Below are 22,496 nucleotides of genomic sequence, written 5' to 3'. Positions count from 1 at the left end.
ATTACATAAAAAACAAATGATGTAGTAAAATACTTTCAGTTGGAATATGACAGCTATGTAACGTTCTGTTTATGCCTGTGTCCTTTCAGATTATGTATGCATACCCGGTTTTACGAAGAACCTCTGAGGGTCGACTCCTTATGGGGCCAACTGAGGAGGCCAATAGGAGGAAGATCGTGTTGGCAGGGAGGGCCAGGTGTAAGGAGGAGGTCCTGGCTGAGGCCACTGCCTTTTTGAGGCAGAATGGAGGGAATCCTGGAGACCAGTTCCTGGTTCTGGCTCACTGCAAGATCCAGTTTGGGAAACACCAGGGTCAGAGGTTCCTGTGGCTGCTGGAGAACTCACTGGGGTATGCCTGCTATCTGGTCAGCAGCATTTTGGGGGAGGAGGAGAGGGACAACCCGCTGTCGGACAACAAACACCTGTTCCTCAGATACACCTCGCAGATCAGGGAGGCAGGCGAGGCTGTATAGGTGTATCAGAAAAAAACAGGCCATGCTGCAGGAGGCCCAGAGGACAGGAGACTCTGGATGTCTGATGGTGGAGTTTGGGGATTTTAAGGGTAGGTCAATGAAGGAGGTGTATGAGGACCCAAGCAAGGAGGCCCAGGCTCTCATCACCTACCTGAAGAAGGGAAAGGCCAGGCCTAACACCAATATGGCCCTTTTCAAAGCATACGTGCTGAAGAGGCAGGCTCTAGCCCACGTGCCCACCACCACTGTGCCCACTGCATCTGTCCTCACTTCTGCTGTGCCCACTGCCACTATGTCTGTTCCTCCTCCACCTACTGCCACTAAAAAGAGACACACAAAAGATTTTGTCTCCAGCCAAACCCTGTAAGTGGGTAAGTTTTTTCTTTTTTCTCCAGCCACTGCAGGCTCGAGAGGCCCTGCTCCTGCCCCGGCTCGTGCTACTGCCCGTGCTCCTGCCCCTTAACCTGCTCCTCCAGCATTGTGGACCCCTGGCCAGGTGTCCCAGTCGCCTGCAGAGCTTCCTGTCCACTGGAAAGAGCAACTCCCATCTTTCCAGCAAGGCTTTCAACCCCTGTCCCTCTGCACCAGGACCATCCTCACTACAGCCACCCACAGGACTGCAGCGCCCTGCCCAGCCTCCTCTGCAGTCTCCTCCTCTGCACCCTGCCCAGCCTCCTCTGCAGTCTCCTCCTCTGCGCCCTGCCCAGCCTCCTCTGCAGTCTCCTCCTCTGCGCCCTGCCCAGCCTCCTCTGCAGTCTCCTCCTCTGCGCCCTGCTCAGCCTCCTCTGCAGTCTCCTCCACAGCCTTCTGTCCAGCCAAGTGCTGCCTCTGCTCCTGCAACATCAACTGGGTCCAGTGTTGCAGACCAGGCTCCTGTAAGTAAGCTTCTCATTATTCGTGTGCAGGTCCTGCAGCGTGATTTCCAATGACCACAAAAAAAGAGGCCGCATTTCCTCTGTGCTGGAAACTTTGCACTGGCTACCTTTTAATTGTTGATTTAATCAAAAAATTGCGCTTTAAGCCATGGAAGCTGAAATGTTTTCGGCCCGACAGCAGCAGGGAGGATGTATGTTTCGGCTCGTTGGTCTAGGGGTATGATTCTCGCTTAGGGTGCGAGAGGTCCCGGGTTCAAATCCCGGACGAGCCCATTATTCGGCTTTGCTTTTAATCTCTTCAGCCTTATTAGGGCAACCAGGATATTTCTGAGCAATTGGGGATAAAATGTGCCAGAGAGAGGCTGGTTAGCTCAGTTGGTTAGAGCGTGGCCCTAATAACGCCAATGCTGCGAGTTCGATCCCCGTACGGGCCAATCATTTTCTCTCTGAGACCTTCGCTCTGCTCTTCTCGAAAATGACGGGCGGTCTCCCATACATACATGCTGGCCAAACCGCACAAGTACCTGGCCGAAGTAGCTCAGTTGGGAGAGCGTTAGAGCGTTAGACGGGTTTCGGCAGAGGAACAACCTCCCCCTCTTTTAGTCTACCTGATTCCACCTCTCAGACAGCCAGTTAGCAGGGTGTGTTGGTTCCATGGTGTAATGGTTAGCACTCTGGGCTTTGAATCCAGCGATCCGAGTTCAAATCTCGGTGGAACCTTTTTAGGATCTTTGCGGAAGGGAGGGGAAAAACAGAGGTGATGCGCAACTGCTGAGGTGGCGTTGAAATTGGCACTCTCAAACCGAGTCGGAATTGGGGAAACATGGGCTTAAAAAGCAAAGGCTTATTTTGCTCCTTGCTATCGCGGTTCTGGACTGAATGACTTAAATCTCTGCACCTCATGGGAAAAGTTGACACACGCCGAGGTTCCATTGTGTAAGGGTTAGCACTCTGGGCTCTGAATCCAGTGATCCGAATTCAAATCTCGGTGAGACCTTCATTTGCCAGGCTAAACAGCACAAGTACCTGGTCGAAATAGCTCAGTTGGGAGAGTGTTAGACTTAAGATCTAAAGGTCTCTGGTTCAATCTCGGGTTTCGGCAGAGGAACCACGCCCGCCTCCTTTAGGCTACCTGACTCCACCTAGCCTCATCGCTATCTGCCTCTCAGACAGACAGCTGGGAGGGTGTGTTGGTTCCATGGTGTAATGGTTAGCATTCTGGGCTTTGAATCCAGCGATCCGAGTTCAAATCTCGGTAGAACCTTTTTAGGTTCTTCGCGGAAGGGAGGGAAAAAACAGAGGTGATGCGCAACTGCTGACGTGGCGGTGAAATTGGCACTCTCAAACCGAGTCGGAATTGGGGAAACATAGGGTGCTTCTCAATATCCCTCCTCGTCTCCTCGTTCCTCTGTCCTCCATCCTATGACCCGGAAACCGATCGAGCTCAGCCATCTTGAAGGACATCTCAATTCTCTAATTGCACCTCGAGGAGTCAGGAGATTTTCAGAGGAGTCATGAGCGAGGATACACAGTTGTATCCTATGCGGAAGTGTTTTATTGACTAAACGTGACGCACGTATACATTCTCCTCGCCCTTCACATCGGTCACAATCTGTTTTAAAGTATACTTTACCTTTGCAGTTTATATAAACCACACATTACACATATTTCAACAGGGTATCTTGCTTTATTATTATTTATTATGAATTTCTTAAATAAACAAACTGCAACAACATGAGGGCAGATCTTTTGAGCGCTGCTGATGACGCTATGAAGTGACGCTCGAGTGATCAAGTATTCCAATGTATAAAAAAGCTTTCATTCGATTCCTCCATCCTCATTTTTGTCATTCATTACATTATTTTGAGCACAAGAAGATATTTTACTAAAACCTTTAAAAAAAAGTTTAATTCATATATGTTATACTATACTATGTTATACACCAGTATACATATTTATGTTATCTTTTTAAATTCTATGTTATACATATTTAAAAAGACATGAATAGGCAAAAACAAGTGTTTTTTTGTTTCAACAAATGATTCTCAACTATGTTATAAAAGAAATACCAAAACGATTTGATATACCATTTTAAGTTTTAGATCTGTTTGATGATCATATTATTATGAATTGGCATAAACGCCTTTATGTTATATCTGGGTTTTCTTAGTAATCTCTGCCACAAAAGCTAAACAAAACAAAACGATTTAAGCATGGCATGATACCAGCAAGATTGTACCAAGAAGTGTTATTTATTTTCTTATTAATAAGTTCATCACACTATTTACAATTTGTACACAAGGCAATTCAAAGTGATTCACAGTTGTATAAAAAACAATAATGCTTATGCTCATAATAATAATAATAATATTCATTAATTATTATAATATTATAATAATTAATTACATAAAAAACAAATGATGTAGTAAAATACTTTCAGTTGGAATATGACAGCTATGTAACGTTCTGTTTATGCCTGTGTCCTTTCAGATTATGTATGCATACCCGGTTTTACGAAGAACCTCTGAGGGTCGACTCCTTATGGGGCCAACTGAGGAGGCCAATAGGAGGAAGATCGTGTTGGCAGGGAGGGCCAGGTGTAAGGAGGAGGTCCTGGCTGAGGCCACTGCCTTTTTGAGGCAGAATGGAGGGAATCCTGGAGACCAGTTCCTGGTTCTGGCTCACTGCAAGATCCAGTTTGGGAAACACCAGGGTCAGAGGTTCCTGTGGCTGCTGGAGAACTCACTGGGGTATGCCTGCTATCTGGTCAGCAGCATTTTGGGGGAGGAGGAGAGGGACAACCCGCTGTCGGACAACAAACACCTGTTCCTCAGATACACCTCGCAGATCAGGGAGGTAGGCGAGGCTGTAGAGGTGTATCAGAAAAAAACAGGCCATGCTGCAGGAGGCCCAGAGGACAGGAGACTCTGGATGTCTGATGGTGGAGTTTGGGGATTTTAAGGGTAGGTCAATGAAGGAGGTGTATGAGGACCCAAGCAAGGAGGCCCAGGCTCTCATCACCTACCTGAAGAAGGGAAAGGCCAGGCCTAACACCAATATGGCCCTTTTCAAAGCATACGTGCTGAAGAGGCAGGCTCTAGCCCACGTGCCCACCACCACTGTGCCCACTGCATCTGTCCTCACTTCTGCTGTGCCCACTGCCACTATGTCTGTTCCTCCTCCACCTACTGCCACTAAAAAGAGACACACAAAAGATTTTGTCTCCAGCCAAACCCTGTAAGTGGGTAAGTTTTTTCTTTTTTCTCCAGCCACTGCAGGCTCGAGAGGCCCTGCTCCTGCCCCGGCTCGTGCTACTGCCCGTGCTCCTGCCCCTTAACCTGCTCCTCCAGCATTGTGGACCCCTGGCCAGGTGTCCCAGTCGCCTGCAGAGCTTCCTGTCCACTGGAAAGAGCAACTCCCATCTTTCCAGCAAGGCTTTCAACCCCTGTCCCTCTGCACCAGGACCATCCTCACTACAGCCACCCACAGGACTGCAGCGCCCTGCCCAGCCTCCTCTGCAGTCTCCTCCTCTGCACCCTGCCCAGCCTCCTCTGCAGTCTCCTCCTCTGCGCCCTGCCCAGCCTCCTCTGCAGTCTCCTCCTCTGCGCCCTGCCCAGCCTCCTCTGCAGTCTCCTCCTCTGCGCCCTGCTCAGCCTCCTCTGCAGTCTCCTCCACAGCCTTCTGTCCAGCCAAGTGCTGCCTCTGCTCCTGCAACATCAACTGGGTCCAGTGTTGCAGACCAGGCTCCTGTAAGTAAGCTTCTCATTATTCGTGTGCAGGTCCTGCAGCGTGATTTCCAATGACCACAAAAAAAGAGGCCGCATTTCCTCTGTGCTGGAAACTTTGCACTGGCTACCTTTTAATTGTTGATTTAATCAAAAAATTGCGCTTTAAGCCATGGAAGCTGAAATGTTTTCGGCCTGACAGCAGCAGGGAGGATGTATGTTTCGGCTCGTTGGTCTAGGGGTATGATTCTCGCTTAGGGTGCGAGAGGTCCCGGGTTCAAATCCCGGACGAGCCCATTATTCGGCTTTGCTTTTAATCTCTTCAGCCTTATTAGGGCAACCAGGATATTTCTGAGCAATTGGGGATAAAATGTGCCAGAGAGAGGCTGGTTAGCTCAGTTGGTTAGAGCGTGGCGCTAATAACGCCAATGCTGCGAGTTCGATCCCCGTACGGGCCAATCATTTTCTCTCTGAGACCTTCGCTCTGCTCTTCTCGAAAATGACGGGCGGTCTCCCATACATACATGCTGGCCAAACCGCACAAGTACCTGGCCGAAGTAGCTCAGTTGGGAGAGCGTTAGAGCGTTAGACGGGTTTCGGCAGAGGAACAACCTCCCCCTCTTTTAGTCTACCTGATTCCACCTCTCAGACAGCCAGTTAGCAGGGTGTGTTGGTTCCATGGTGTAATGGTTAGCACTCTGGGCTTTGAATCCAGCGATCCGAGTTCAAATCTCGGGGGAACCTTTTTAGGATCTTTGCGGAAGGGAGGGGAAAAACAGAGGTGATGCGCAACTGCTGACGTGGCGGTGAAATTGGCACTCTCAAACCGAGTCGGAATTGGGGAAACATGGGCTTAAAAAGCAAAGTCTTATTTTGCTCCTTGCTATCGCGGTTCTGGACTGAATGACTTAAATCTCTGCACCTCATGGGAAAAGTTGACACACGCCGAGGTTCCATTGTGTAAGGGTTAGCACTCTGGGCTCTGAATCCAGTGATCCGAATTCAAATCTCGGTGAGACCTTCATTTGCCAGGCTAAACAGCACAAGTACCTGGTCGAAATAGCTCAGTTGGGAGAGTGTTAGACTGAAGATCTAAAGGTCTCTGGTTCAATCTCAGGTTTCGGCAGAGGAACCACACCCGCCTCCTTTAGGCTACCTGACTCCACCTAGCCTCATCGCTATCTGCCTCTCAGACAGACAGCTGGGAGGGTGTGTTGGTTCCATGGTGTAATGGTTAGCACTCTGGGCTTTGAATCCAGCGATCCGAGTTCAAATCTCGGTAGAACCTTTTTAGGTTCTTCGCGGAAGGGAGGGAAAAAACAGAGGTGATGCGCAACTGCTGACGTGGCGGTGAAATTGGTACTCTCAAACCGAGTCGGAATTGGGGAAACATAGGGTGCTTCTCAATATCCCTCCTCGTCTCCTCGTTCCTCTGTCCTCCATCCTATGACCCGGAAACCGATCGATTTCAGCCATCTTGAAGGACATCTCAATTCTCTAATTGCACCTCGAGGAGTGAGGAGATTTTCAGAGGAGTCATGAGCGAGGATACACAGTTGTATCCTATGCGGAAGTGTTTTATTGACTAAACGTGACGCACGTATACATTCTCCTCGCCCTTCACATCGGTCACAATCTGTTTTAAAGTATACTTTACCTTTGCAGTTTATATAAACCACACATTACACATATTTCAACAGGGTATCTTGCTTTATTATTATTTATTATGAATTTCTTAAATAAACAAACTGCAACAACATGAGGGCAGATCTTTTGAGCGCTGCTGATGACGCTATGAAGTGACGCTCGAGTGATCAAGTATTCCAATGTATAAAAAAGCTTTCATTCGATTCCTCCATCCTCATTTTTGTCATTCATTACATTATTTTGAGCACAAGAAGATATTTTACTAAAACCTTTAAAAAAAAGTTTAATTCATATATGTTATACTATACTATGTTATACACCAGTATACATATTTATGTTATCTTTTTAAATTCTATGTTATACATATTTAAAAAGACATGAATAGGCAAAAACAAGTGTTTTTTTGTTTCAACAAATGATTCTCAACTATGTTATAAAAGAAATACCAAAACGATTTGATATACCATTTTAAGTTTTAGATCTGTTTGATGATCATATTATTATGAATTGGCATAAACGCCTTTATGTTATATTTGGGTTTTCTTAGTAATCTCTGCCACAAAAGCTAAACAAAACAAAACGATTTAAGCATGGCATGATACCAGCAAGATTGTACCAAGAAGTGTTATTTATTTTCTTATTAATAAGTTCATCACACTATTTACAATTTGTACACAAGGCAATTCAAAGTGATTCACAGTTGTATAAAAAACAATAATGCTTATGCTCATAATAATAATAATAATATTCATTAATTATTATAATATTATAATAATTAATTACATAAAAAACAAATGATGTAGTAAAATACTTTCAGTTGGAATATGACAGCTATGTAACGTTCTGTTTATGCCTGTGTCCTTTCAGATTATGTATGCATACCCGGTTTTACGAAGAACCTCTGAGGGTCGACTCCTTATGGGGCCAACTGAGGAGGCCAATAGGAGGAAGATCGTGTTGGCAGGGAGGGCCAGGTGTAAGGAGGAGGTCCTGGCTGAGGCCACTGCCTTTTTGAGGCAGAATGGAGGGAATCCTGGAGACCAGTTCCTGGTTCTGGCTCACTGCAAGATCCAGTTTGGGAAACACCAGGGTCAGAGGTTCCTGTGGCTGCTGGAGAACTCACTGGGGTATGCCTGCTATCTGGTCAGCAGCATTTTGGGGGAGGAGGAGAGGGACAACCCGCTGTCGGACAACAAACACCTGTTCCTCAGATACACCTCGCAGATCAGGGAGGTAGGCGAGGCTGTAGAGGTGTATCAGAAAAAAACAGGCGATGCTGCAGGAGGCCCAGAGGACAGGAGACTCTGGATGTCTGATGGTGGAGTTTGGGGATTTTAAGGGTAGGTCAATGAAGGAGGTGTATGAGGACCCAAGCAAGGAGGCCCAGGCTCTCATCACCTACCTGAAGAAGGGAAAGGCCAGGCCTAACACCAATATGGCCCTTTTCAAAGCATACGTGCTGAAGAGGCAGGCTCTAGCCCACGTGCCCACCACCACTGTGCCCACTGCATCTGTCCTCACTTCTGCTGTGCCCACTGCCACTATGTCTGTTCCTCCTCCACCTACTGCCACTAAAAAGAGACACACAAAAGATTTTGTCTCCAGCCAAACCCTGTAAGTGGGTAAGTTTTTTCTTTTTTCTCCAGCCACTGCAGGCTCGAGAGGCCCTGCTCCTGCCCCGGCTCGTGCTACTGCCCGTGCTCCTGCCCCTTATCCTGCTCCTCCAGCATTGTGGACCCCTGGCCAGGTGTCCCAGTCGCCTGCAGAGCTTCCTGTCCACTGGAAAGAGCAACTCCCATCTTTCCAGCAAGGCTTTCAACCCCTGTCCCTCTGCACCAGGACCATCCTCACTACAGCCACCCACAGGACTGCAGCGCCCTGCCCAGCCTCCTCTGCAGTCTCCTCCTCTGCACCCTGCCCAGCCTCCTCTGCAGTCTCCTCCTCTGCGCCCTGCCCAGCCTCCTCTGCAGTCTCCTCCTCTGCGCCCTGCCCAGCCTCCTCTGCAGTCTCCTCCTCTGCGCCCTGCTCAGCCTCCTCTGCAGTCTCCTCCACAGCCTTCTGTCCAGCCAAGTGCTGCCTCTGCTCCTGCAACATCAACTGGGTCCAGTGTTGCAGACCAGGCTCCTGTAAGTAAGCTTCTCATTATTCGTGTGCAGGTCCTGCAGCGTGATTTCCAATGACCACAAAAAAAGAGGCCGCATTTCCTCTGTGCTGGAAACTTTGCACTGGCTACCTTTTAATTGTTGATTTAATCAAAAAATTGCGCTTTAAGCCATGGAAGCTGAAATGTTTTCGGCCCGACAGCAGCAGGGAGGATGTATGTTTCGGCTCGTTGGTCTAGGGGTATGATTCTCGCTTAGGGTGCGAGAGGTCCCGGGTTCAAATCCCGGACGAGCCCATTATTCGGCTTTGCTTTTAATCTCTTCAGCCTTATTAGGGCAACCAGGATATTTCTGAGCAATTGGGGATAAAATGTGCCAGAGAGAGGCTGGTTAGCTCAGTTGGTTAGAGCTTGGCCCTAATAACGCCAATGCTGCGAGTTCGATCCCCGTACGGGCCAATCATTTTCTCTCTGAGACCTTCGCTCTGCTCTTCTCGAAAATGACGGGCGGTCTCCCATACATACATGCTGGCCAAACCGCACAAGTACCTGGCCGAAGTAGCTCAGTTGGGAGAGCGTTAGAGCGTTAGACGGGTTTCGGCAGAGGAACAACCTCCCCCTCTTTTAGTCTACCTGATTCCACCTCTCAGACAGCCAGTTAGCAGGGTGTGTTGGTTCCATGGTGTAATGGTTAGCACTCTGGGCTTTGAATCCAGCGATCCGAGTTCAAATCTCGGTGGAACCTTTTTAGGATCTTTGCGGAAGGGAGGGGAAAAACAGAGGTGATGCGCAACTGCTGACGTGGCGGTGAAATTGGCACTCTCAAACCGAGTCGGAATTGGGGAAACATGGGCTTAAAAAGCAAAGGCTTCTTTCGCTCCTTGCTATCGGGGTTCTGGACTGAATGACTTAAATCTCTGCACCTCATGGGAAAAGTTGACACACGCCGAGGTTCCATGGTGTAAGGGTTAGCACTCTGGGCTCTGAATCCAGTGATCCGAATTCAAATCTCGGTGGGACCTTCATTTGCCAGGCTAAACAGCACAAGTACCTGGCCGAAATAGCTCAGTTGGGAGAGTGTTAGACTGAAGATCTAAAGGTCCCTGGTTCAATCTCGGGTTTCGGCAGAGGAACCACGCTCGCCTCCTTTAGGCTACCTGATTCCACCTAGCCTCATCGCTATCTCCCTCTCAGACAAACAGCTCGGAGGGTGTGTTGGTTCCATGGTGTAATGGTTAGCACTCTGGGCTTTGAATCCAGCGATCCGAGTTCAAATCTCGGTAGAACCTTTTTAGGTTCTTCGCGGAAGGGAGGGAAAAAACAGAGGTGATGCGCAATTGCTGACGTGGCGGTGAAATTGGCACTCTCAAACCGAGTCGGAATTGGGGAAACATAGGGTGCTTCTCAATATCCCTCCTCGTCTCCTCGTTCCTCTGTCCTCCATCCTATGACCCGGAAACCGATCGAGCTCAGCCATCTTGAAGGACATCTCAATTCTCTAATTCAGCGTTTCCCAAACGGGGTGCCGCGGCACCCTGGGGTGCCTTCTGGCGAGAGCAGGGGTGCCGTGTAAAAACTCCATTAAACATTTTTAAATTGCTAAAATGTGTAAAAAAAAATAAATAAATGTATCATCATTCTCGCATCGTCTAATAACAACAAATAATGCACACAAATTTATAATAAAAAATGCAACTCATAAGTTTTCCGCGTTCGTTGAATTGCGGGGGTTCCTCATGCTTTCATTCTCGTGCTTCATTCCCAGCGTCCACACATAAAGCTGCCTCTTTTTCATGGCTTGTTGCGCTTACGGTCAAATACACACGAACCATTGTCACAACGTCCGTCTTGCCGCATATTCACAAACACATCGGTTATGTCCGTACTGCTGTCAACGGTAACGCGTGCGATTAATGTTTTTCAGTTTTGCGCGTTAAAAAAGATTTAAACACAATTAACGCAGCATCCGTTTTTTCTGTCATCCTTTGGCTAGCCTTACATTATATAATCACGTTCTTATTCATGCAAATGCTTTTAAACCATGCAACCGCGAAAAGACAAAAGAGAACGCGCTGTCTGTGAATGTCCTGCTGACACAGGACGACGCGCATCGCGTGCCAGAATCGACTTCTCTTTCGTGCTTGAACGAATAATAACACACAGTTATGACAAAATGTCCGTTTTGTTGAGTATCCTCATGAGAGCAGTCTTAAATTAGTTAAAATCTTAAATTAGAGTTGTGAGAAGATGGGACGCGTGTGAGATAAACAAGTGCAGCAGTGACAACAGAATCAAAGAACAGGTAACAGAGAAAATTACTCACTGCTCTTGACTAAAGAACGCTTGTAGCTTTAATAAGGATTCATCTATATTTAATTTATTATTTATGCAGTGAAGACTGTAAAGTGTTTGATAACTTTATTCAATTTCTGTGTATTTCCTGACATCAGTAGCAGTATTGGTATCAGTGATACTGGGCTTCATTCATAAAAAAGATGCCATTAAACAATTATTTAAAATATACTGTCTTTATGTTGTTTATACATTAATTTGGAGATTAACTGTGAAATTATTACATTATAAAATATATTAAAAACAAGCTATCTTGTGCAATTATAACAAAATTATCCCAATATAAAAACACAAATAGGCCTACACTGAGTGAGCAAACATTTAGGTGAGATTTGCAATGGTAATTGAGCAATGTTTTGCTGAATTATGAATAAAAGCCTTAATTAAATATGTCATCATGTAAAGTCATCTCTGCAGAAGAAATTAATGATTTCCTAGACTTTAAATGGATGGACAAAAAAATTGATAATATTAAAAAATATCTATATGACAGTAGGCCTATATACGGCAGTTATTCCCTGTGGTATTGAAAATCAATATATTTCAAGGTATAGTATCAAAGTAGTATCGTGACAACACTAGTGTAGGGTGCCACAATTTTTTTTAAATTTTCAAAGGGTGCCTCGACTGAAAAAAGTTTGGGAAACACTGCCCTAATTGCACCTCGAGGAGTGAGGAGGCTTTCAGAGGAGTCATGAGCGAGGATACACAGTTGTATCCTATGCGGAAGGGTTTTATTGACTAAACGTGACGCACGTATACATTCTCCTCCCCCTTCACATCGGTCACAATCTGTTTTAAAGTATACTTTACCTTTGCAGTTTATATAAACCACACATTACACATATTTCAACAGGGTATCTTGCTTTATTATTATTTATTATGAATTTCTTAAATAAACAAACTGCAACAACATGAGGGCAGATCCTTTGAGCGCTGCTGATGACGCTATGAAGTGACGCTCGAGTGATCAAGTATTCCAATGTATAAAAAAGCTTTCATTCGATTCCTCCATCCTCATTTTTGTCATTCATTACATTATTTTGAGCACAAGAAGATATTTTACTAAAACCTTTAAAAAAAAGTTTAATTCATATATGTTATACTATACTATGTTATACACCAGTATACATATTTATGTTATCTTTTTAAATACTATGTTATACATATTTAAAAAGACATGAATAGGCAAAAACAAGTGTTTTTTTGTTTCAACAAATGATTCTCAACTACGTTATAAAAGATATACCAAAACGATTTGATATACCATTTTAAGTTTTAGATCTGTTTGATGATCATATTATTATGAATTGTCATAAACGCCTTTATGTTATATTTGGTGTTTCTTAGTAATCTCTGCCACAAAAGCTAAACAAAACAAAACGATTTAAGCAGGGCATGATACCAGCAAGATTGTACCAAGAAGTGTTATTTATTTTCTTATTAATAAGTTCATCACACTATTTACAATTTGTACACAAGGCAATTCAAAGTGATTCACAGTTGTATAAAAAACAATAATGCTTATGCTCATAATAATAATAATCATTAATTATTATAATATTATAATAATTTATTACATAAAAAGCAAATGCTGTAGTAAAATACTTTCAGTTGGAATATGACAGCTATGTAACGTTCTGTTTATGCCTGTGTCCTTTCAGATTATGTATGCATACCCGGTTTTACGAAGAACCTCTGAGGGTCGACTCCTTATGGGGCCAACTGAGGAGGCCAATAGGAGGGAGATCGTGTTGGCAGATAGGGCCAGGTGTAAGGAGGAGGTCCTGGCTGAGGCCACTGCCTTTGTGAGGCAGAATGGAGGGAATCCTGGAGACCAGTACCTGGTTCTGGCTCACTGCAAGATCCAGTTTGGGAAACACCAGGGTCAGAGGTTCCTGTGGCTGCTGGAGAACTCACTGGGGTATGCCTGCTATCTGGTCAGCAGCATTTTGGGGGAGGAGAGGGACAACCCGCTGTCGGCCAACAAACACCTGTTCCTCAGATACACCTCGCAGATCAGGGAGGTAGGCGAGGCTGTGGAGGTGTATCAGAAAAAACAGGCCATGCTGCAGGAGGCCGAGAGGACAGGAGACTCTGGATGTCTGATGGTGGAGTTTGGGGATTTTAAGGGTAGGTCAATGAAGGAGGTGTATGAGGACCCAAGCAAGGAGGCCCAGGCTCTCATCACCTACCTGAAGAAGGCAAAGGCCAGGCCTAACACCAATATGGCCCTTTTCAAAGCATACGTGCTGAAGAGGCAGGCTCCAGCCCACGTGCCCACCACCACTGTGCCCACTGCATCTGTCCTCACTGCTGCTGTGCCCACTGCCACTGTGTCTGTTCCTCCTCCACCTACTGCCACTAAGAACAGGCCACTGCTGGCGACCAATGTGAAGGCCCTGTTGGCGCGGGGGAAGCATTTATCTGCTTCACAGCTGGCACAAAAGATTTTGTCTCCAGCCAAACCCTGTAAGTGATTTGCAAGCTTTAAAATCATTACAGTATATATTATGCAGTATATATGTCTAACGAAAATACGTGTTCAACAGCTGCAGGACCACGTGTACCACCTGCGTCTGAGTCCGCAGCCCGGAGACAGCTCTTTACATGTGGTGAGTATCACTTAACGCATACAAGTGTGTTGGTGACATGTGCTTAGTGTTTTATGTTATTTTACAGACTCTGCTGCTACGGATTTTTTTGAGGAGGAAGATGACCTGGAGATGGCAACTGTAGCCTCGCAAGCTGAGGAACAACTTCCTCAAGGTATGTAAATCTTAAACAATATTTTACAAACAATTACAAATAAAACAAAACAGTCTTTTTTAAATGACATATTATTTTATTTCACAACACAGATGTAGCGACAATGAGTCTTACATTAAATTAGCTCAAATTATATATAGGGAATTTAATAATTAATCATGAATGATTAATATATTGCACATTACAGTTAAATTATCGAAGCTGAAAATAGATCGATTGTATATATGAATGATCACCATAATGGGTTATGGTTCGTCATTAATATATCAATAGTCTTATTACAGATTGATTATATGAGATAACCTTAAATGGAATTAATTTAGTTATCGAACAATCTGTTTGTCCAGCAAACGGCCATAATATTAACATCAATTTTCAACAAAAATTATCTCTTTCTTATAATTCCAAACAAGCTATTTTCTGGCCAGGAAAAATCACCTTCTTGTTATTATAAAATTTAGGTTACTGAAATAGCAACGAAATGTAAAGCTTTGTAGCTAAAGGGTCGAACACTTCATTGACTTTGTAAAAATGAGCACTTTAGACAATTAGCAATCAAGAATATAATGGTTTTAATAAAAAGAACCTTACCTACTTGCCACGGAATAGGTGGTTTTCGGACACCTCTAGTGGGCGATAGAGAGCATATTGCCCCCTGACCCACCCATTTGTTCCATTGTAAAAATAGTGGTTTCGCGGTCAGTGGAATTATGGGATGGGACTTGGTGCTACGGACTCAGGGGAGGCCCCTGAGTGCAGTAAAATGTTTTCATCATGACAGCAACTTTAATTCAAATGTCTATCAGAGAAACTCTCTGAATCCCCATTCAATCGATGGCATGTGGGATTGTGTCCAATTACAGCTTATTGCATGAAGGCCGGGGTTAGTGCTTTTCAAAAACAGTGGGTTATTGGACAAATAGTGGCTTCGTGGACAGTGGAATTATGGGATGGCACTGGGTGCTATGGACTCTGGGTGGCCTGCTGAGTGCAGTAAATTAGTTACCATCATGACAGGAACTTTAATTCAAATGTCTATCAAAGAAACTGTCTGAATATCCCCATTCAATCGATGGCAGGTGGGATTGTGTCCGATTGCAGCTTATTGCATGAAGGCCGGGGTTAGTACTTTTCAAAAATAGTGGGTTATTGGACAAATAGTGGCTTCGTGGACAGTGGAATTATGGGATGGCACTGGGTGCTATGGACTCTGGGTGGCCTGCTGAGTGCAGTCAAATAGTTACCATCATGACAGGAACTTTAATTCAAATGTCTATCAAAGAAACTGTCTGAATATCCCCATTCAATCGATGGCAGGTGGGATTGTGTCCGATTGCAGCTTATTGCATGTAGGCCGGGGTTAGTACTTTTCAAAAATAGTGGGTTATTGGACAAATAGTGGCTTCGTGGACAGTGGAATTATGGGATGGCACTGGGTGCTATGGACTCTGGGTGGCCTGCTGAGTGCAGTCAAATAGTTACCATCATGACAGGAACTTTAATTCAAATGTCTATCAAAGAAACTGTCTGAATATCCCCATTAAATCGATGGCAGGTGGGATTGTGTCCGATTGCAGCTTATTGCATGAAGGCCGGGGTTAGTATTTTTCAAAAAATGTGGGTTATTGGACAAATAGTGGCTTCGTGGACAGTGGAATTATGGGATGGCACTGGGTGCTATGGACTCTGGGTGGTCTGCTGAGTGCAGTAAATTAGTTACCATCATGACAGGAACTTTAATTCAAATGTCTATCAAAGAAACTGTCTGAATAACCCCATTCAATCGATGGCAGGTGGGATTGTGTCCGATTGCAGCTTATTGCATGAAGGCCGGGGTTAGTACTTTTCAAAACTTTTCAACGGGAAGTTTGCCCAATATAGTGGGTTATTGGACAAATAGTGGGTTCGTGGGATGGGGGCGTGGCCCGGGAGTGGGGGGGGGTGGGGGTCAACGGGAAGTTTGCGCCATATAGTGGGTTATTGGACAAATAGTGGGTTAGTGGGACGGGGGCGTGGCCAGGGAGTGGGGGGGGGGTGGTCCCGTGACTTTTGTTAAATATAGTGGGTTATTGGACAAATAGTGGGTTCGTGGGACGGGGGCGTGGCCAGGGAGTGGGGGGGGGGGGGGGGGTCAACGGGAAGTTTGCGCCATATAGTGGGTTATTGGACAAATAGTGGGTTAGTGGGACGGGGGGGGGGGTAGGGGGGAGGTCTGATCACTCTAGTGGTCAATCGGACAAAAAGTGGGTTAGTGGGACGGGGCACGTGTGGCGCCCCACCAAGGACGAAGGCAGAACTGCTTAGGGTGGCCTCGGGCTTCGGGGCACTCCCGTCGGGCCCCTGAGGGGGTTTCGGCGCGCTCGTCCGCCAACCACCGTCCGATTCCCATCGGCCCAATGACTGAATGGACGCTTTTTATTTTTATGGACTAGCTAGAGAGAGATAGAGGATGAGAAAGTGAAACTGACGGTCAGGATGAGAGAGATCACCGGGGTGATCGCAGCATGGCAAAAATCACAGACAATAACCCTTAGAGAGGCAACAAGAAATCACATCAATCAAATCAAATCAATAACCTATACTTGCGTATATGGTTCTCTTTGTGTTGCTGAGGAACGCAGAGTCGTATGCGTGTTTGTCCTTCGGTGCTATAGGCTTGTTCTCTCTTGTCTTCCGGGGCGAGCAGACTCGCGGGAAGTTTTAAAGGTTCACCGAACGTGAAGTTACCAAGGAAATAGTTCAGAGTTCATCTCCCTCGGGAGGGAGAGGCGAAAATGAAAATAAAACTTAGTAAAGAAAGGAAAAGAAAAGAAACGCGGTGTAAAGCTCCCTAAGGAGCCATGGGACCGGAAACCTCTCACAGGGAAAGTGCTCTCTTGAGAAACTCCTTTGTCAGTTTCTTATAGAGAGGAGGGGTTCACGCCTGCTTCGCTTATGTGACCCAATCATCTTAGAGCATCTCGAGCGGGAAAAGTTCTTCTTTGTCTTGTCAGGATAATTGATGATGCTATAAATTTTTTTCATTTCTAGCCAGAAAGATTGTACACACAGAACAATACATTTTACTGTAATATCCTGTGTATGACTGGTTTAGTCAAAATAAGACGGTCAAACCGGTACCAAGAATGGCCGTAACGAGTAGAAGAAACATAAAGTTACATTCATATGCAGAATTACACACATTTAATGTTCACTCACACGACTATAAAGCCATAATACCGGCTACCATGACCTAGGAAAGATCAAATTCATGTTTATACATTTCTTAAGTGGTTATATATAGATTGCAGAGTCTATTAGTCTTTCTTCATCAGAATTCAAGTGGGAGCTGTGATTCCCTTGGAATTCCTTTTGGGGGTCATAAAGTTTTATGACCTAGCAAGAGGGAGAGTTACAAAAGATGATCCTGTTAGGTAATCTTTCTTTAGAAATACACTTACTATTTGAAGTTACAGACCAGTCTCCAATTACATCTATAGAATAAGACAAAACTAATTAGATATGCATGCATACAGGAAGGTTAGATACAATTCTGTGTTATATACATTAAGGACATTCCTATCCTAAGTTGCACACACAGGACATTTGTGTGCGGGTATGTGTGGTGTGTGTGTGTGTATTTAAATTGTAATTAAACATATATGTGTTCATATTTGTTCAGTAGTGAAAGGAAAACAGGATTCGGTCAGTCGCTACATATTCCCCCTTTTCGTCGGATGAAGTCCCTGTGTGAACATCATCGGACGACAATCATCACAATGGCCGACTGGCAGGTGAATCCTGATGGTCATGTAGCAGGTGGACCATGGTAGTAGGGTAGCAGGTGGAACCTGATGGTAGGATGGCAGGTGGATCTTAAAGCTGAGGATTCAGCTCGATGAGGTTTGGCGTGGTCTCTGACTTGGCACCCCCTTTCCGGGGATTCCGTGTGAGACCTTCAGGCACGGCTTTCGTGAGCTCGGCTGTGTCGCATCTGGTGGAGTCTTCTGTACAGAATGAATGCCACTCATAGTGTCAGAGTGTGGCTGATTACCTGTAGAGATGCACAGCACAATGTCGGCTAAGGTCCAGCCTAGGACCGCAGATGAAGTGTTCAGAACGGGCAGTCGAGACAGTGCTTGGATGGCTGTGTTGACCGGAGCAATGTCAATGAATTGGGACCCCCTTTCCTCGATCCAGAGTCTCAGTTCTGGATCTAAGGTGAAGTTGTAGTTCTTGAAGGATGGGAGTTCCAGTGCTGTCTGGTACTCTTTGCTCGGAAGATGGTACAATGCCAGATCATTCAGGTGGAATATGGCACCTTTCGGGGCTTGAATCCACGTACTGTGGTTGAGCATGTTGACACGGCTGGTTGTGTCATGCTGGTGGTAAGTGAGAGTAGCTGTACGCACAGGTGTGTTAACGAGCCACCTGTCATCTACAATCTCTGCTTGCGTCTCTGTGACTTTTGCTCAAGGCTTAGCTTTGGCAGGGCAGCGTGTGTCGCTGACCAGGGGTTGCAACCCGCAGGTTCCTTCAGTGTTGTCTCTGAGGAAGGGTTTGCTAGGGCAGAGATAGTGAATGAATTTGGTGAGGTACACATGTGCAGGTTTGGGGCCAGGTGCAGCTGTCGTGGTAGGCCACCACATCTGGAAAACGTGCCTTGATGTGGGTGTTGCTTTTCAAAAACCTGACATTGGCAATGCCTTTAAGTCTGTAGACTTGGTTTGACTCGCTGATGGATTGGTTCAAGAGCACATCCACTTCCCTCTGCTCGTGATCGACGTAGAGTAGGATGGCGCTACCCAGAGAGTAGGCCAGGTGTATTTGTAGAGGATCAGTTGGCCTGGTGATGGCCGAAACCAGCATAGTTAGCACAAGGCTTAAGGGTTTCAAGTACGGTGGGATTCTACCCGTGGCTGGGCTGTCATTTGAGGAGTTAACCTCCCAAGCATGTCTGTTATCAGGGCTGTAACCAGCTGAGTTTGGGCAAAGTCATTCTGGAAGACAGTAAACAGCGGTTTCATGCAGTTCATGGTCTGATTCAGCAGGATGCTGTGAGCGTTGAGGATGACCACTTTCCTCTCAATGTCTTGCCGATGGTTTGCAAAGATGCACTCTGCGTGGTGAGTTGCTCTTTTAGCTGTGAAAGTTCAGTCTGAATTTCAACCACATGCCGTTTCGCAGTGGCTATGTTTGCTGTGTGGACACTTGGCATACCAGTGTCGAACAGAGTTCTGGCGGCAGCTACGGCTCCCAGGAACCGTTTGGAGTGTTAGTTGGTGCTTAGGAGTCCTGATTGTGTAACAGTCACTTTCCCAAGTTGGTTGGACATGTGTTCGACCTTGGCCTTGGCGTGAGAGAGGGAGTCCTCTGTCCATCGGGCACTTACCCAGCCGTATTGGGCTACGGTGCTGGGGTAGTGTGCTCTGTAGGCCTTGTGGGGCTGGATGAGTCGAACATGCGCTTGATGGGTGTAGGTCCTGCAGTCGGTGATCAGGAGTCTCAGTTGTTATCTCGGTGGCAGCTGTCCTCTGGCTGACAGCACGGCATGGCGAACCACAGCAGCAACCTGGTACAGACAACAGGGAGAGAGAGAAAGAAAGGGGAGGAAAAAGCCAGCGAGGGTTGTCTTTGGTTGGACTGGGCAGTCTTTTTATTTCATGGGTGGCAACTAGGTTTAGCTTGCCTTGGCCCATGTTTTGCCACTTCTTGCTGCTGGCATGTCGCTTGCTTCAGTGTATTGTCAGTGGCTCTGGTGCTGTGGTTTGCAGCGCATGATGCGTCATGGACATACATTGGCCTTATCCCCCCTTTGCGCCGTTGCATTACACGTCTTTGCGTTGTGGTGTCAGACGGTGCACACATAGAATGTAGCTCTGTGCACGCAGCATGTGCTTGGTGTCATGTCGTGTTCTGAGTAACTGGTTGTCAGTGAGTGTAGACGGCAGTCAAGGGTTGGTTGGAGGAGTCTGAGAGGTGGTGAAGCAAAGTCTTTATTGTGTCAGAAGCCCGCATGTTCGTTATGTTTGTGTTTGTAAACAGCGGAGCTAGCGTAAACTGCTGTGAGGTAGAAAGTTTAGGTTGTAAAGTTCTTATGCTGTGTGTAATCACTTCAAACTTCAGGGTGGGTGGTCGGGTTTGAAGTTACCACAGCTAGTCGTTAAGTGCGCCAGGCTTGGTGAGGGTATGGGTTTGGTCATTCAAGTCTTTGTCAAGGCCCGGTTGCCTTGAGTGTCATTTCACCTTTTTCCAGTAGACAATCATGTTGTTTGTTCTTGTGATGTCATCGCATGCCTGGAACCGGTGTTGGTAAGTGACAGGCATGTGGTTTGAAGTCTTACAGCCATTTTGTTTCCAGCCTGGAAGTTGGTATGGGAAACTGAGTCAGGCATAGTTAAAGTCTGTGCACATAAGGAGTTCTTTGATGTACACGTCAACGCGGTGTGCAGCGTTATGAGAATGGCTGCTACCTCAGCATATTGTGATGACTGCGGGCCCAACTTGAAGTATTGTGGTGGGCACGTTATGTAATTTACCTACAGCATGCCCGCACCTGATTGACGGGTGCCCTCATGGTGGTAGGAACATCCATCGATGTAGGCTGTGGGCATACCTTGACACGAATTGTCTTTAAAGTACCTGTGACAGGTCAGTTGTTGTTGTTGGGGTTCTTCTACATCCACCGTCGCAGCTGGTGTGTTATCAGAGCAGTTTTGGCAGGCTGCCAGGCCGTGGCCTAGCGCAGACTTGTGATTTTGAGCATAACATGCCTCAACATTGTGCCCCTGGAGGGCCATTAACCATGTGGCAATGCGTGAATTGGTGATCACGCCATCTCGGATGCACTGGCTCCAATGGGCTCCAATGTAGTTGGAGAATCTCTGGATGGCCCATACAGTGCAGAGCAGGGCTTTTTCACAGTCTGAGAATTTTAGTCTCTGGTGGGAGAAGTGTCCTGCTGGCATATGTAACGACTCCTTTGTCTTGATCATGCCTTTGGTACAGGCCACCACTGAGACAGTGGTTGGAGAACCCAGCTTCTAGATAGAACTCTTTTTGTGGGTCAGAGTAAGCCAGGCATGGAGCTGTGCATAAGTGTCGTTTTAGCTCATTGATGGCATTTTCTTTAACTTCTGTCCATACAAATGGGCAGTCTTTTTTCAGAAGGGCAGTTAGAGGTTTCGCAATGTCTGAGTTGCTTTCGCTGAACTGCCGTGAGTAATTGCGCACCCATAGAAAGCTTGTAGCTTGAGATGTTGGTGGGTGGCTTGATGTTTTGAACAGCTTGAATACGGCTGGACTGCGGTTCGATGCCTTGTGATCCGATGAGTGGGGCCACATAGTTGACTTTGGTTCGACACCACTGTCCTTTGTGGAGGGCGTTCTTGGCGCCGGCAGTGGATAATTGGTTCAAAACATAGTCTATCTCTTTCAGGTGGTCAGCCACTGTTGTGCTTTTCATGAGAGCATCATCAACGTAGATAAGGTTACCTCTCATTCTGGCATCTGGGCATGCTTTGTTCAGGAAGATGTTGAACTCAGCAGGTGAGGTGGCATAGCCTAACGGGTACCTGGTGAAAGTGAATTGTCTGTTGCCGAACGTGAATGCTTGCTTGTGCTGGTCTTCTGGATGCACAGGTATGGTCCAGAATCCAGATGCCACATCAAGTGTTGAGAAGATTGTGGCTCCTCTGATTCTGGGTATTTCTTGCTCCAGCTGGGTCATGGGCCATCGGGACAGTGGCACCTGTTGATTCAGTTTCCTGCAGTCAATGGTGGGTCGCTACTTGCCGTTTGGTTTGAGGACGGGCCAGATGGGGGCAGAATGGGCGCTGTTGCATGGACGGATGACACCTTTTTCAAGCCTGGATCCGATGATCTCTCGCACCGGTTCGTGTTTAGCGATGGGGATCTTGTACTGCCTGACAAAAGTGGGAGGAGCATTAGGGTGCGTTGGGATGCGCACAGTGTGGAGTTCGGTGAGACCACAATCTAAAGAGTCTTTGGCAAAGGATGCTTTGAACTTGTAAAGGACTTGTCTGAGTCTTTGTAGATCTGCATCATTTTTAATTGCGTCAGCGTCTTTTAGAATTTGCTGAACTTGAGACTCAAATCCTGGGTACGGCTCCACTGTTGGTGCTGTTCTGCATACCTGGTCTTTGTCCATTGGCACGCAGTTGTTGAAAAGGATGTAGACTACACGCGATGACACTTCAGTAAGGGGTGTGGCTTCCAACGTGAGTCCAAGTTCAACACATTCGGGTGAAGGTTGAAAGAAGCCCAGCGTGTGGTTTAGGGTTTGACCACAACGCATGTTGAGCCGGACGGCGACCCCTTTGGTGTAAGCTGGTATCACAGTTTCCTGTTCGTTGATTAGGGTGCCAACCTCAGGAATGGTCTGACCTGACAGGAGGTTCTCAGTGTTGGTTGGAACAACAGGGGGCTGTAAAGTCAATGGGGCCCACACTACCTCATTAATGATGTCCACATGAGCCTTGAGGTGAGTTAGGATGTCTACTCCAATGTAGACATCATGGGGCAGGTCCGGAAGGACCAGGAAGTAATGGGTCAG

At 46.4% G+C, this 22,496-nt stretch overlaps 14 non-coding genes across 14 annotated transcripts; all 14 read left to right on the top strand.

The window, feature by feature from the left end:
• Positions 1 to 1,548: 1,548 nt before the first annotated feature.
• On the top strand, positions 1,549 to 1,620 carry trnap-agg (transfer RNA proline (anticodon AGG)). Its single transcript has one exon. It is a non-coding gene; the product is annotated as a tRNA-Pro (tRNA).
• Positions 1,621 to 1,708: 88 nt separating this feature from the next.
• Positions 1,709 to 1,782, top strand: trnai-aau (transfer RNA isoleucine (anticodon AAU)). Its single transcript has one exon. It is a non-coding gene; the product is annotated as a tRNA-Ile (tRNA).
• Positions 1,783 to 1,996: 214 nt separating this feature from the next.
• On the top strand, positions 1,997 to 2,068 carry trnaq-uug (transfer RNA glutamine (anticodon UUG)). Its single transcript has one exon. It is a non-coding gene; the product is annotated as a tRNA-Gln (tRNA).
• A 309-nt stretch (positions 2,069 to 2,377) lies between these two features.
• On the top strand, positions 2,378 to 2,450 carry trnal-uaa (transfer RNA leucine (anticodon UAA)). The gene has a single exon. It is a non-coding gene; the product is annotated as a tRNA-Leu (tRNA).
• A 90-nt stretch (positions 2,451 to 2,540) lies between these two features.
• On the top strand, positions 2,541 to 2,612 carry trnaq-uug (transfer RNA glutamine (anticodon UUG)). Its single transcript has one exon. It is a non-coding gene; the product is annotated as a tRNA-Gln (tRNA).
• Positions 2,613 to 5,297: 2,685 nt separating this feature from the next.
• Positions 5,298 to 5,369, top strand: trnap-agg (transfer RNA proline (anticodon AGG)). Its single transcript has one exon. It is a non-coding gene; the product is annotated as a tRNA-Pro (tRNA).
• An 88-nt stretch (positions 5,370 to 5,457) lies between these two features.
• On the top strand, positions 5,458 to 5,531 carry trnai-aau (transfer RNA isoleucine (anticodon AAU)). Its single transcript has one exon. It is a non-coding gene; the product is annotated as a tRNA-Ile (tRNA).
• Positions 5,532 to 5,745: 214 nt separating this feature from the next.
• Positions 5,746 to 5,817, top strand: trnaq-uug (transfer RNA glutamine (anticodon UUG)). Its single transcript has one exon. It is a non-coding gene; the product is annotated as a tRNA-Gln (tRNA).
• Positions 5,818 to 6,289: 472 nt separating this feature from the next.
• On the top strand, positions 6,290 to 6,361 carry trnaq-uug (transfer RNA glutamine (anticodon UUG)). The gene has a single exon. It is a non-coding gene; the product is annotated as a tRNA-Gln (tRNA).
• Positions 6,362 to 9,046: 2,685 nt separating this feature from the next.
• trnap-agg (transfer RNA proline (anticodon AGG)) lies at positions 9,047 to 9,118 on the top strand. Its single transcript has one exon. It is a non-coding gene; the product is annotated as a tRNA-Pro (tRNA).
• Positions 9,119 to 9,206: 88 nt separating this feature from the next.
• On the top strand, positions 9,207 to 9,280 carry trnai-aau (transfer RNA isoleucine (anticodon AAU)). Its single transcript has one exon. It is a non-coding gene; the product is annotated as a tRNA-Ile (tRNA).
• A 214-nt stretch (positions 9,281 to 9,494) lies between these two features.
• trnaq-uug (transfer RNA glutamine (anticodon UUG)) lies at positions 9,495 to 9,566 on the top strand. Its single transcript has one exon. It is a non-coding gene; the product is annotated as a tRNA-Gln (tRNA).
• A 309-nt stretch (positions 9,567 to 9,875) lies between these two features.
• Positions 9,876 to 9,948, top strand: trnaf-gaa (transfer RNA phenylalanine (anticodon GAA)). Its single transcript has one exon. It is a non-coding gene; the product is annotated as a tRNA-Phe (tRNA).
• A 90-nt stretch (positions 9,949 to 10,038) lies between these two features.
• Positions 10,039 to 10,110, top strand: trnaq-uug (transfer RNA glutamine (anticodon UUG)). Its single transcript has one exon. It is a non-coding gene; the product is annotated as a tRNA-Gln (tRNA).
• The last annotated feature ends 12,386 nt before the right edge of the window (positions 10,111 to 22,496 follow it).

The sequence above is a fragment of the Siphateles boraxobius genome, unplaced genomic scaffold, assembly GCF_051911475.1.
Source record: "Siphateles boraxobius isolate OS27281-9 unplaced genomic scaffold, OSU_SipBor_1 269, whole genome shotgun sequence".
Lineage (NCBI taxonomy): Eukaryota > Metazoa > Chordata > Actinopteri > Cypriniformes > Leuciscidae > Siphateles > Siphateles boraxobius.
This window is presented reverse-complemented; position numbering and strand designations above follow the sequence as displayed.